At 37.9% G+C, this 10,389-nt stretch overlaps 1 long non-coding RNA gene across 2 annotated transcripts; it reads right to left on the bottom strand.

The window, feature by feature from the left end:
- Nucleotides 1-446: 446 nt before the first annotated feature.
- On the bottom strand, nt 447-10,149 carry LOC133550030 (uncharacterized). Of its 2 annotated transcripts, XR_009806219.1 has the most exons (8): nt 9,550-10,149; nt 8,880-9,014; nt 5,650-5,725; nt 4,679-4,756; nt 4,068-4,145; nt 3,457-3,535; nt 817-888; nt 447-700 (listed from the first exon to the last, which is right to left on the bottom strand). It is a non-coding gene; the product is annotated as an uncharacterized LOC133550030 (long non-coding RNA). The 2 variants fall into 2 exon arrangements; XR_009806218.1 differs by lacking the exon at nt 9,550-10,149 and having other exon boundaries at nt 8,880-9,365.
- Nucleotides 10,150-10,389: the final 240 nt, after the last annotated feature.

Here is a 10,389-nt window from a genome sequence, read left to right as displayed (position 1 = left end):
AGATTTCAAGTTTATGTGACATATGACGACCATGACGTCACAGAGTGTTTAAGATTTCAGGTTCATGTGACATATGACAACCATGACGTCACAGAGTGTTTAAGATTTCAAGTTTATGTGACATATGATGACCATGACGTCACAGAGTGTTTAAGATTTCAAGTTTGTGAAATATGACAACCATGACGTCACAGAGTGTTTAAGATTTCAGGTTCATGTGACATATGAGGCTAATGACATCAGAGACTTAACAAAACCACCTGAGTTGGTTTAGTTGATGTGTTGTCATTTAAAAAAAAAATCCAAATCCCATGCTACTGTAATCTAAAACCAAGAAGAGTTTAAAATAAACATGGGTAAACATGTAATTGTCAACTAAGTGTAACTGAATTGTTTTTGTGGATTTTGTCGCTAAGAATTATCTGGAATAAATACAAAACGCTTGCTGTTTATTTTGCTTTTTTAATTGCTGGTAACATACTCAAACTACCACAGAAGATGTGGGAAAACATTTTTTTTCCCTTTTTTTAATATAATTCTGTTATGGATGTAGTACTTGATGGCAAGCCAATCTCTGTCCTGTAGAGCTACTAGTTCTTTATGGAGGCAGGCTTCACAATCTTTTTTACCTGGTACTTTGTTGCCAGTTACAAAATGCAACATGTGTCATTCAACTCCTTCCACTTCTTCCCCTTTGCAGCTGTCATAAAGGAGACAAAATACAATTTCTTACTGAAGGAAAAATGACTATAACACAGTGAAAAGGTGCAAAACGTAATATAATATTCTAGTAAATGATGTGGATTATTTATTTACCCCGCTTTGGAGTGGACCAAGTGGAAGAAGCTTGAGACATACCTACTTCCAGCGATTTGTCCTGCTGTCAATCTGAAAGGAAGAATTCGAAAACTGTAAAAGTAAACATTTAACATATTGTGCTTTGTGAAGCAGCGGAGTATATGTGTTGTCTGTCTATTTATGAATAATGCAGACCAGGAGTGTTGGCTGAGTTCTTAACGTTTGCTTTCAGAGCGTGCATATCACAACATACAAGATGCCGTCATGGCGACACAACCTACCGCGCATGCTCATCACTCCTGTTGCATGCTGGGTAGGGTAGTTCTTTTTTCCCCTGGCTCATAACATCACAATATAGTACCATGTATATGTGTTCATTTATCAAAGCACCAAGCAAACAGATATGGTCATAATTATTTTAAGTCCACTACGCAGAATAAACACAACATTATTAATATTGCTACTACGGATAATTTGATCCAAAATTCCCTAAAACAGCCCACTACCTATGATATAAGTTTTTTAAACATAAGATCCCTGATAAAAAAAAATGTTTCTGTTGTTAGCTCAGAAATTGCCTGTTCAGATGTTATGATTGTGGCTCAGAGATTTGTATGTAGATTATATTTATTTTCCATAACAAACAGGATAACTTAAATACCCTGGCAGTGGCAATAAGCTTAAATGTTTGTATTTACATTTTTTGAGTTGATTTTCATAAAATTTGCTATTTAACTGCTACTGTTTAACAAGGACAGATTTAAATTGTGTTTGCTCAACAAATGTTTTGGCGCTTTTGTTGATGTGGGAGAATATTCCAATAAAGGTGCACTACACACTACTTTTGAATTCATTATTGGGCTTTGCGTATACAATGCATTTAATCGCGATTAATAAGAGAAATAGTGCGATTAACTTCGATTAAAAATTTTAATCATTGCCCAGCCCTAATATATATACAAACCCCGTTTCCATAAAAGTTGGGAAATTGTGTTAGATGCAAATATAAACTGAATACAATGATTTGCAAATCCTTTTCAACCCATATTCAATTGAAAGCACTACAAAGACAACATATTTGATGTTCAAACTCAAACTTTTTTTTTTTTGCAAATAATAATTAACTTTGAATTTCATGGCTGCAACACGTGCCAAAGTAGTTGGGAAAGGGCATGTTCACCACTGTGTTACATCACATTTTCTTTTAACAACACTCAATAAACGTTTGGGAACTGAGGAAACTAATTGTTGAAGCTTTGAAAGTAGAATTCTTTACCATTCTTGCTTATTGTACAGCTTAAGTTGTCGTGTTTTACGCTTCATAATGCGCTACATATTTTCGATGGGAGACATGTCTGGACTGCAGGCGGGCCAGGAAAGTACCCGCACTCTTTTACTACGAAGACACGCTGTTGTAACACGTGGCTTGGCATTGTTTTGCTGAAATAAGCAGGGGCGTCCATGATAATGTTGCTTGGATGACAACATATGTTGCTCCAAAACCTGTATGGACCATTCAGCATTAATGGTGCCTTCTCAGATGTGTAAGTTACCCATGCTTTGGGCACTAATACACCCCCATACCATCACACATGCTGGCTTTTGAACTTTGCGCCGGATGGTTATTTTCCTCTTTGTTCCGGAGAACACCACGTCCACAATTTCCATATATAATTTGAAATGTGGACTCGTCAGACCACAGAACACTTTTCCACTTTGCATCAGTCCATCTTAGATGAGCTCGGGCCCAGCGAAGCCCGCGGCGTTCCTCTGTGTTGTTGATAAATGGCATTTGCTTTGCATAGTAGAGTTTTAACTTGCATTTACAGATGTAGCGACCAACTGTGGTAACTGACAGTGGTTTTCTGAAGTATTTCTGAGCCCATGTGGTGATATCTTTTACACACTGATGTCGGTTTTTAATGCAGTACATCGCTTACGTGCAGTGATTTCTCCAGATTCTCTGAACCTTTTGATAATTTTACGGACCGTAGATGGTAAAATCCCTGAATTCTTTGCAAAAAAAATGTTTAGCAGTTTTAACATCAAATATGTTGTCTTTGTAGCATATTCAACAGAATTGGGGTTGAAAATTCTTTGCAAATCATTGTATCCTGTTTATATGTACATCTAACACAATTTCCCAACTCATATGGAAACGGGGTTTGAATGTATTTTTATATATATATATAGCCTATTATTTGCGCACTATTTACAAGTTATGTACCAAAAACACGACCACCGAAAAAATACTTTGATCAATGAAAACAGCGCTGCAGAAACCGGCTGTAAACAAGAGGCACTGCATTTTCTGAATTGAAACACTCATTTTAAAGCTTTGACATTAACATTTTAACACACACTAATCTGATTCAGAAAATATGAGGACCTTATATGAAACACACCTAGGTCTTTCTTGGTTCAAACAATATGAGGACATGACGAGTGCTCACATGTAGAATTTATGTTGTTGACTTGTAACATCTCCTGTTTTGCTAAACATGAGTTCCAAACTCCCTACTGACTAACATGGATGTACCCTTACGAAAATGTTGTCATGTAAACTGATCTGTGAGAGATTAAAATTAATAAATGTCTTTCAAAATATAGGTTGGGTCAAATTTAGAGCAGATATAGTAAAAATAGACATGTAATAACCTGTTGGAGGGATGAAGTCGGTTTATGGCTGTCATCTGAATCTAGAGAATGTTGAGATAGAACCTCAAACAGTTGGTTTCTGCAACAAAACACAAAAATATAATGTCATAACTAATTAATTATAACATTCTCACCACTTTTTGTTGATAAAAATCTGAGCATACAATGCCAGATAAAGGGTAAAGATTATTACAGAGTTTCAGCTCCTAGACAATTCATTAGGAATGTAACACACACAAAAATCTGGTTCAGAAAATATGAGGACCTGAATTGAGACACTCATTTTAAAGCTTTGACATTAACATTGTAACACACATTTTCTGGTCCAGAAAATATGAGGACCTTATATGAAACACACCTAAGTCTTTCTTGCTTCAAACAATATAAGGACATGACGAGTGCTCACATGTAGAATTTATGTTGTTGACTTGTAACATCTCCTATTTTGCTAAACATGAGTTCTAAACTTTCTACTGACTAACATGGATGTACCCTTGCGAAAAAGTTGTCATATAAACTGATCTGTGAGAGATTAAAATAAATAAATGTCTTTCAAAATATAGGTTAGGTCAAATTTAGAGCAGATATAGTAAAAATAGACATGTAATAACCTGTTGGAGGGATGAAGTCAGTTAATGGCTCACATCTGAATCTGGAGAATGTTGAGATGGAACCTCAACAGTTGGTTTCTGCAACAAAACACAAAAATATAATGTCAGAACTAATTAATTATAACATTATCAGCACTTTTTGTTGATGAAACTCTCAGCATACAATGCCAGATAAATAGTAAAGATTATTACAGAGTTTCAGCTCTTAGACAATTAATTAAGAATATAAAACACACTAAAATCGGGTTCAGAAAATATGAGGACCTGAATTGAGACACTCATTTTAAAGCTTGGACATTAACATTGTAACACACACTAATCTGGTTCAGAAAATATGAGGACCTTATATGAAACACACCTAAGTCTTTCTTGGTTCAAACAATATAAGGACATGACGAGTGGTCACATGTAGAATGTATGTTGTTGACTTGTAACATCTCCTGTTTTGCTAAACATGAGTTCCAAACTCCTTACTGACTAACATGGATGTACCCTTACGAAAAAGTTGTCATATAAACTGATCTGTGAGAGATTAAAATTAATAAATGTCTTTCAAAATATAGGTTGGGTCACATTTAGAGCAGATATAGTAAAAATAGACTTGTAATAACCTGTTGGAGGGATGAAGTCGGTTTATCGCTCACATCTGAATCTGGAGAATGTTGAGATAGAACCCCAACAGTTGGTGTCTGTAACAAAACACAAAAATATAATGTCAGAACTAATTAATTATAACATTAACAACCACTTTTGGTTGATAATATTCTGAGCATATAATTCTACATAAACAGTAAAGATTATTATAGCGTTTTAGCTCTTAGACTATTATTTAAGAATGTAACATTCACTAAAATGTGGTTCAGAAAATATGAGGACCTGGATTGAAACACTCATTTTAAAGCTTTGAATTAAACATTGTAACACACACTAATGTGGTTCAGAAAAATATGAGGACCTTATATGAAACACACTGAAGTCTTTTTTAGTTCAAACAATATGAGTACAAGACAAGTGATCACATATAGAATTCATGTTGCTGACCTGTAACATCTCCTGTTTTGCTAAACATGAGTTGTAAATTCCACAGACTAACATGGATGTACGCTTAAAAAATGTTGTCATATAAACTGATCTGTGAGAGGTTAAAAGGATTAAATGTCTTTTGAAGTATAGGTTGTGTCAAGTTTTTAGCAGATATAGGGCAGCACGGTGGACCAGGGGTTAGTGCATGTGCGTCACAAATCGAAGGTCCTGAGTTAAATCCTGGGCTCGTGATCTTTCTGTGTGGAGTTTGCATGTTCTCCCCGTGACTGCGTGGGTTCCCTCCGGGTACTCCGGCTTCATCATACCTCCAAAGACATGCACCTGGGGATAGGTTGATTGGCAACACTAAATTGGCCCTAGTGTGTGAATGTGTCTATTTGTGTTGGCCGTGTAATGAGGTGGCGACTTGTCCAGGGTGTACTCCGCCTTCCGCCCGAATGCAGCTCAGATAGGCTCAAGCACACCCCGCCAACCCAAAAAAGGGACAGGTAGTAGAAAATGGATGGATGGATGGATAGTAAAATAGTCAAGTAATAACCTGTTGGAGGGATGAAGTCGGTTTATCGCTCACATGAATCTGGAGAATGTTGAGATAGAACATCAACAGTTGGTGTCTGCAACAAAACACATAAAAATAATGTTAGAACTTATTAATTATAACATTATCAGCACTTTTTGTTGTTAACATTATGAGCATATAATGCCAGATAAATAGTAAAGATATTTATAGAGGGTTTCTGTCTCTTGTCCCGCTCATGTCTTGAGATGAACTTCCCTCGGTACTCGACCACAAAAGAACCTTTTTAAATTGATGCAAGAGCAAATACACCATATCCTGATAAAACAGTTTATCAATTAACAATGTTTGGAATATCTGTTTTAAAAAGGAATAATAATAGTCATTACTTGACTAAAAATTCAATTACAAACAGAATTACTCTTTCATAAATGTAAATAATTATTAAATTAAGTACAAACCCCGTTTCCATATGAGTTGGGAAATGGTGTTAGATGTAAATATAAATAGAATACAATGATTTGCAAATCATTTTCAAGCCATATTCAGTTGAATATGCTACAAAGACAACATATTTGATGTTCACTCTGATAAACATTTTTTTGGTGCAAATAATCATTAACTTTAGAATTTGATGCTAGCAACACGCAACAAACAAGTTGGGAAAGGTGGCAATAAATACTGATAAAGTTAAGAAATGCTCATCAAACACTTATTTGGGACATCCCACAGGTGTGAAGGCTAATTTGGAACAGGTGGGTGCCATGATTGGGTATAAAAACAGCTTCCCAAAAAATGCTCAGTCTTTCACAAGAAAGGATGGGGCGAGGTACACCCCTTTGTCCACAACTGCGTGAGCAAATAGTCAAACAGTTTAAGAACAACCTTTCTCAAAGTGCAATTGCAAGAAATTTACTTATTTCAACATCTACGCTCCATGATATCATCAAAAGGTTCAGAGAATCTGGAGAAATCACTCCACGTAACCGGCATGTCTGGAAACTAACATTGAATAACCGTGACCTTCGATCCCTCAGACGGCACTGTATCAAAAACCGACATCAATCTCTAAAGGATATCACCACGTGAGTTCAGGAACACTTCAGAAAACCACTGTCAATAAATACAGTTTGTTGCTATATCTGTAAGTGCAAGTTAAAGCTCTATTATGCAAAGCGAAAGCCAATTATCAACATCCAGAAACGCCGCCGGCTTCTCTGGGCCCGAGATCATCTAAGATGGACTGATGCAAAGTGGAAAGGTGTTCTGTGGTCTAATGAGCCCACATTTCAAATTTTTGGGGGAAATATTCGACACCGTTTCATCCGGACCAAAGGGGAAGCGAACCATCCAGACTGTTATCGACGCAAAGTTGAAAAGCCAGCATCTGTGATGGTATGGGGGTGCATTAGTGACCAAGGCATGGGTAACTTACACATCTGTAAGTTACCCATCTGTTTGGAACAACATTTGCTGCCATTTAAGCGCCAACTTTTTCATGTGCGCCCCTGCTTATTTCAGCAAGACAATGCCAAGCCACATTCAGCACGTGTTCAGCTTCATAAAAAAGAGTGCAGGTACTTTCCTGGCCGGCCTGCAGTCCTATCAAAAATGTGTGGTGCATTATGAAGCGTAAAATACGACAGAGGAGACCCCGGACTGTTGAACGACTGAAGCTCTACATAAAACAAGAATGGGAAAGAATTCCACCTTCCAAGCTTCAACAATTAGTTTCCTCAGTTCAAACGATTATTGAGTGTTGTTGAAAGAAAAGGTGATGTAACACAGTGGTGAACATGCCCTCTCCCAACTACTTTGGCACGTATTGCAGCCATGAAATTCTAAGTTAATTATTATTTGTAAAAAAAATTATTCCGTTTGGATTTACATCTAACACAATTTCCCAACTCATATGGAAACGGGGTTTGTAATTAATGTGTTACTTGAAAAAGAAAAGTTTTAAATATCTAGCATATGCAGTTGAGAGACATTTCATGAGAGCAGAGTGTGTGTGTGCCTTTAAAAAGCTGTGCCTTTTGCCAAGTGACGTGGGACGTCAGCGCCTAGACATAGCAAAATAGTTCAGCTGTATTTTTTAGCTTAGCAGTGGCAGTTAAGATAGTTCTGTTGAATGTTTTTGTTTGCGTGTGGATGAGGCCTCTTTCTATTTGATATTGTGTTCGTAATTACTTCCGGGGGTTGCTTTCATTAGTAAAAAGATATTACCTGCACTAAACCTTTTGTGCTTCTAACGCTGTCTTGTTGACATACAATCACATCAAAAGTAGCATGCCACATTACATAAAACGCATCGTAACAGCGTTGTAGCGTACATAAAAGTTATTAGATTACTCGTTACCGGTAAAAGTAACAGCATTAGTAACATCGTTTTCATATACCGCTGTTATACCATCCATCCATCCATCCATCATTTTCCGCTTTTCCGAGGTGGGGTCGCGGTGGCAGCAGCCTAAGCAGGGAAGCCCAGACTTCCCTCTCCCCAGCCACTTCGTCTAGCTCTTCCCGGGGGATCCCGAGGCGTTCCCAGGCCAGCCGGGAGACATAATCTTCCCAAGGTGTCCTGGGTCTTCCCCGTGGCCTCCTACCGGTTGGACGTGCCCTAAACACCTCCCTAGGGAGGCGTTCGGGTGGCATCCTGACCAGATGGCCGAACCACCTCATCTGGCTCCTCTCCATGTGGAGGAGCAGCGGCTTTACTTTGAGTTCCTCTCGGATGGCAGAGCTTCTCCCCCTATCTCTAAGGGAGAGCCCCGCCACACGGCGGAGGAAACTCATTTTGACCGCTTGTACCCGTGATCTTATCCTTTCGGTCATGACCCAAAGCTCATGACCATAGGTGAGGATGGGAACGTAGATCGACCGGTAAATTGAGAGCTTTGCCTTCCGGCTCAGCTCCTTCTTCACCACAACGGATCGATACAACGTCCGCATTACCGAAGACGCCACACCGATCCGCCTGTCGATCTCACGATCCACTCTTCCCCCACTCGTGAACAAGACTCCGAGGGGCCATAGAGGTCAGGTGCATTGTGAGCTGGGCGGCAGCCGAAGGCAGGGAACTTGGCGGTCCGATCCTCGGCTACAGAAGCTAGCTCTTGGGACGTGGAACGCTGTTATTCCAAACACTTCTAATTAAAGCCATATAATACAACCTCTATTAGACAGTAAGGAAATGATCCAAATGAGATGTTGATACAGTTACCATTGATATGATACATAACAAGACATACCTTTCCAATCATTGATCCACTGGGCCTTAAAACAAGACTTGTCACATCCAGATCAAATAAACTCGGTGGCTTCAGCCTCAGGATTACGTCTCGCTCTTCTTTTGGGCACGATGTCTATATCATGTGTTGATGCGCCTAACAAATCCACACATAAAAATGAAAAAAGTCAGTGACACAGAAATAAAACAAAGAACTAAACCCTTCAAAAACTGTTAAATTTAGGCTCAATGCAGACATGAAGCTTCTCAAACAAAGTAGTAATGTAACAATATCAGTAACATGCCAACTCCATAGTGCTTATCAGCTTGAAATATTTGTATTTGAGAAAAAGTATAAACAATTTGAAGAACTCTAGTCTGTCTTGTTTAAAATTAAGAAAAGGTTTACTAGCATAGTGATCAAGGGTGATGGGTCAAATGCAGAGAATAATTTCACCACACCTAGTGTGTGTGACAATCACTGCTACTTATAATCTTCCATGCAACTTTAAAAAAAAAAAGTTAAATGCCTTGGCCTTGGCCCAGAACTGAAATGCTTAATTTAACCTCATAAAATCAAATCTGATTGCAATTAATAACAACAACATTTAACTGTTGATTATAATGAACTATTTTCCTATGTTAAAAAACATTGGTCTATTTAATTACGTTAAACTCCATTTTATGCTCACCTGATTCAACCATGCTGCTGAAGACTGTCAAAGATGGTTTGTGGCCAAGATAGATGTCCCCCTCTGGTGATGCAGGTCCCGGAAGTGCTGTTCACTGAGCGCTCTGTTGTGCTCAAAATCGTGTGTGAAGTTGTGTATTTCGATTATAAATGGTCCTTTTGGAAAACCCTTTTTATAAATATATTCAATATTAAGTGTGATACATGAGCTGTATAACTTCCATGATGAAAATAGTTCACTAGTGATTTAGCCCTCTGTTAGGAGCAGACATCGTCCAGCGGCCAATCAGGCGGCGCCTAACTGAAAATTGGACCAATCAGACGCCGAGACTCTTCAGAGTGGGCGGAAGTAACCATCTTGAACACCATGTAAAGTGAATACCTCCAAAAACAATCCCCATATTAATCCTAAATTTGCCCCAAAGATAAAAATACCCAAATAATGTGCTATTGTAACCATTTGAAAACATTAAATACTGTGTGTAGTTTGAATTGCATTTGAATTATTGCCTTTGTCTCAATCAAGGTTGAAGGTTGTTTTTTTTTATGCAAAAACCTACATTTCAGGCACATTTAAAGCAATTATTGTGCGGCATTGTATTTTAGTCAACAGAATAGCAAAAAGTCCAATACAGCAAAATACTGAATCGAACAAATTAAATCATCACCATAATCCCTTTATTACTAATTGTCTAGCCCAAATCCTCTCCAGATAAACCAAATTAATAGATAAAACTAACACTAAAAAGGATGAGATCATCAGATCAGTTGAAAATGTGTTGTTATTTGATTCAGAATTCAAGAGTATGTTTATTGCTGTAATGGTTAGATGTTTTTCAAA

This window comes from Nerophis ophidion, linkage group LG03, assembly GCF_033978795.1.
Source record: "Nerophis ophidion isolate RoL-2023_Sa linkage group LG03, RoL_Noph_v1.0, whole genome shotgun sequence".
In the NCBI taxonomy this organism is placed as follows: Eukaryota; Metazoa; Chordata; class Actinopteri; order Syngnathiformes; family Syngnathidae; genus Nerophis; species Nerophis ophidion.
The sequence above is the reverse complement of the archived record's forward strand: the minus strand, read 5'-3'. Positions and strand labels throughout refer to the sequence as shown.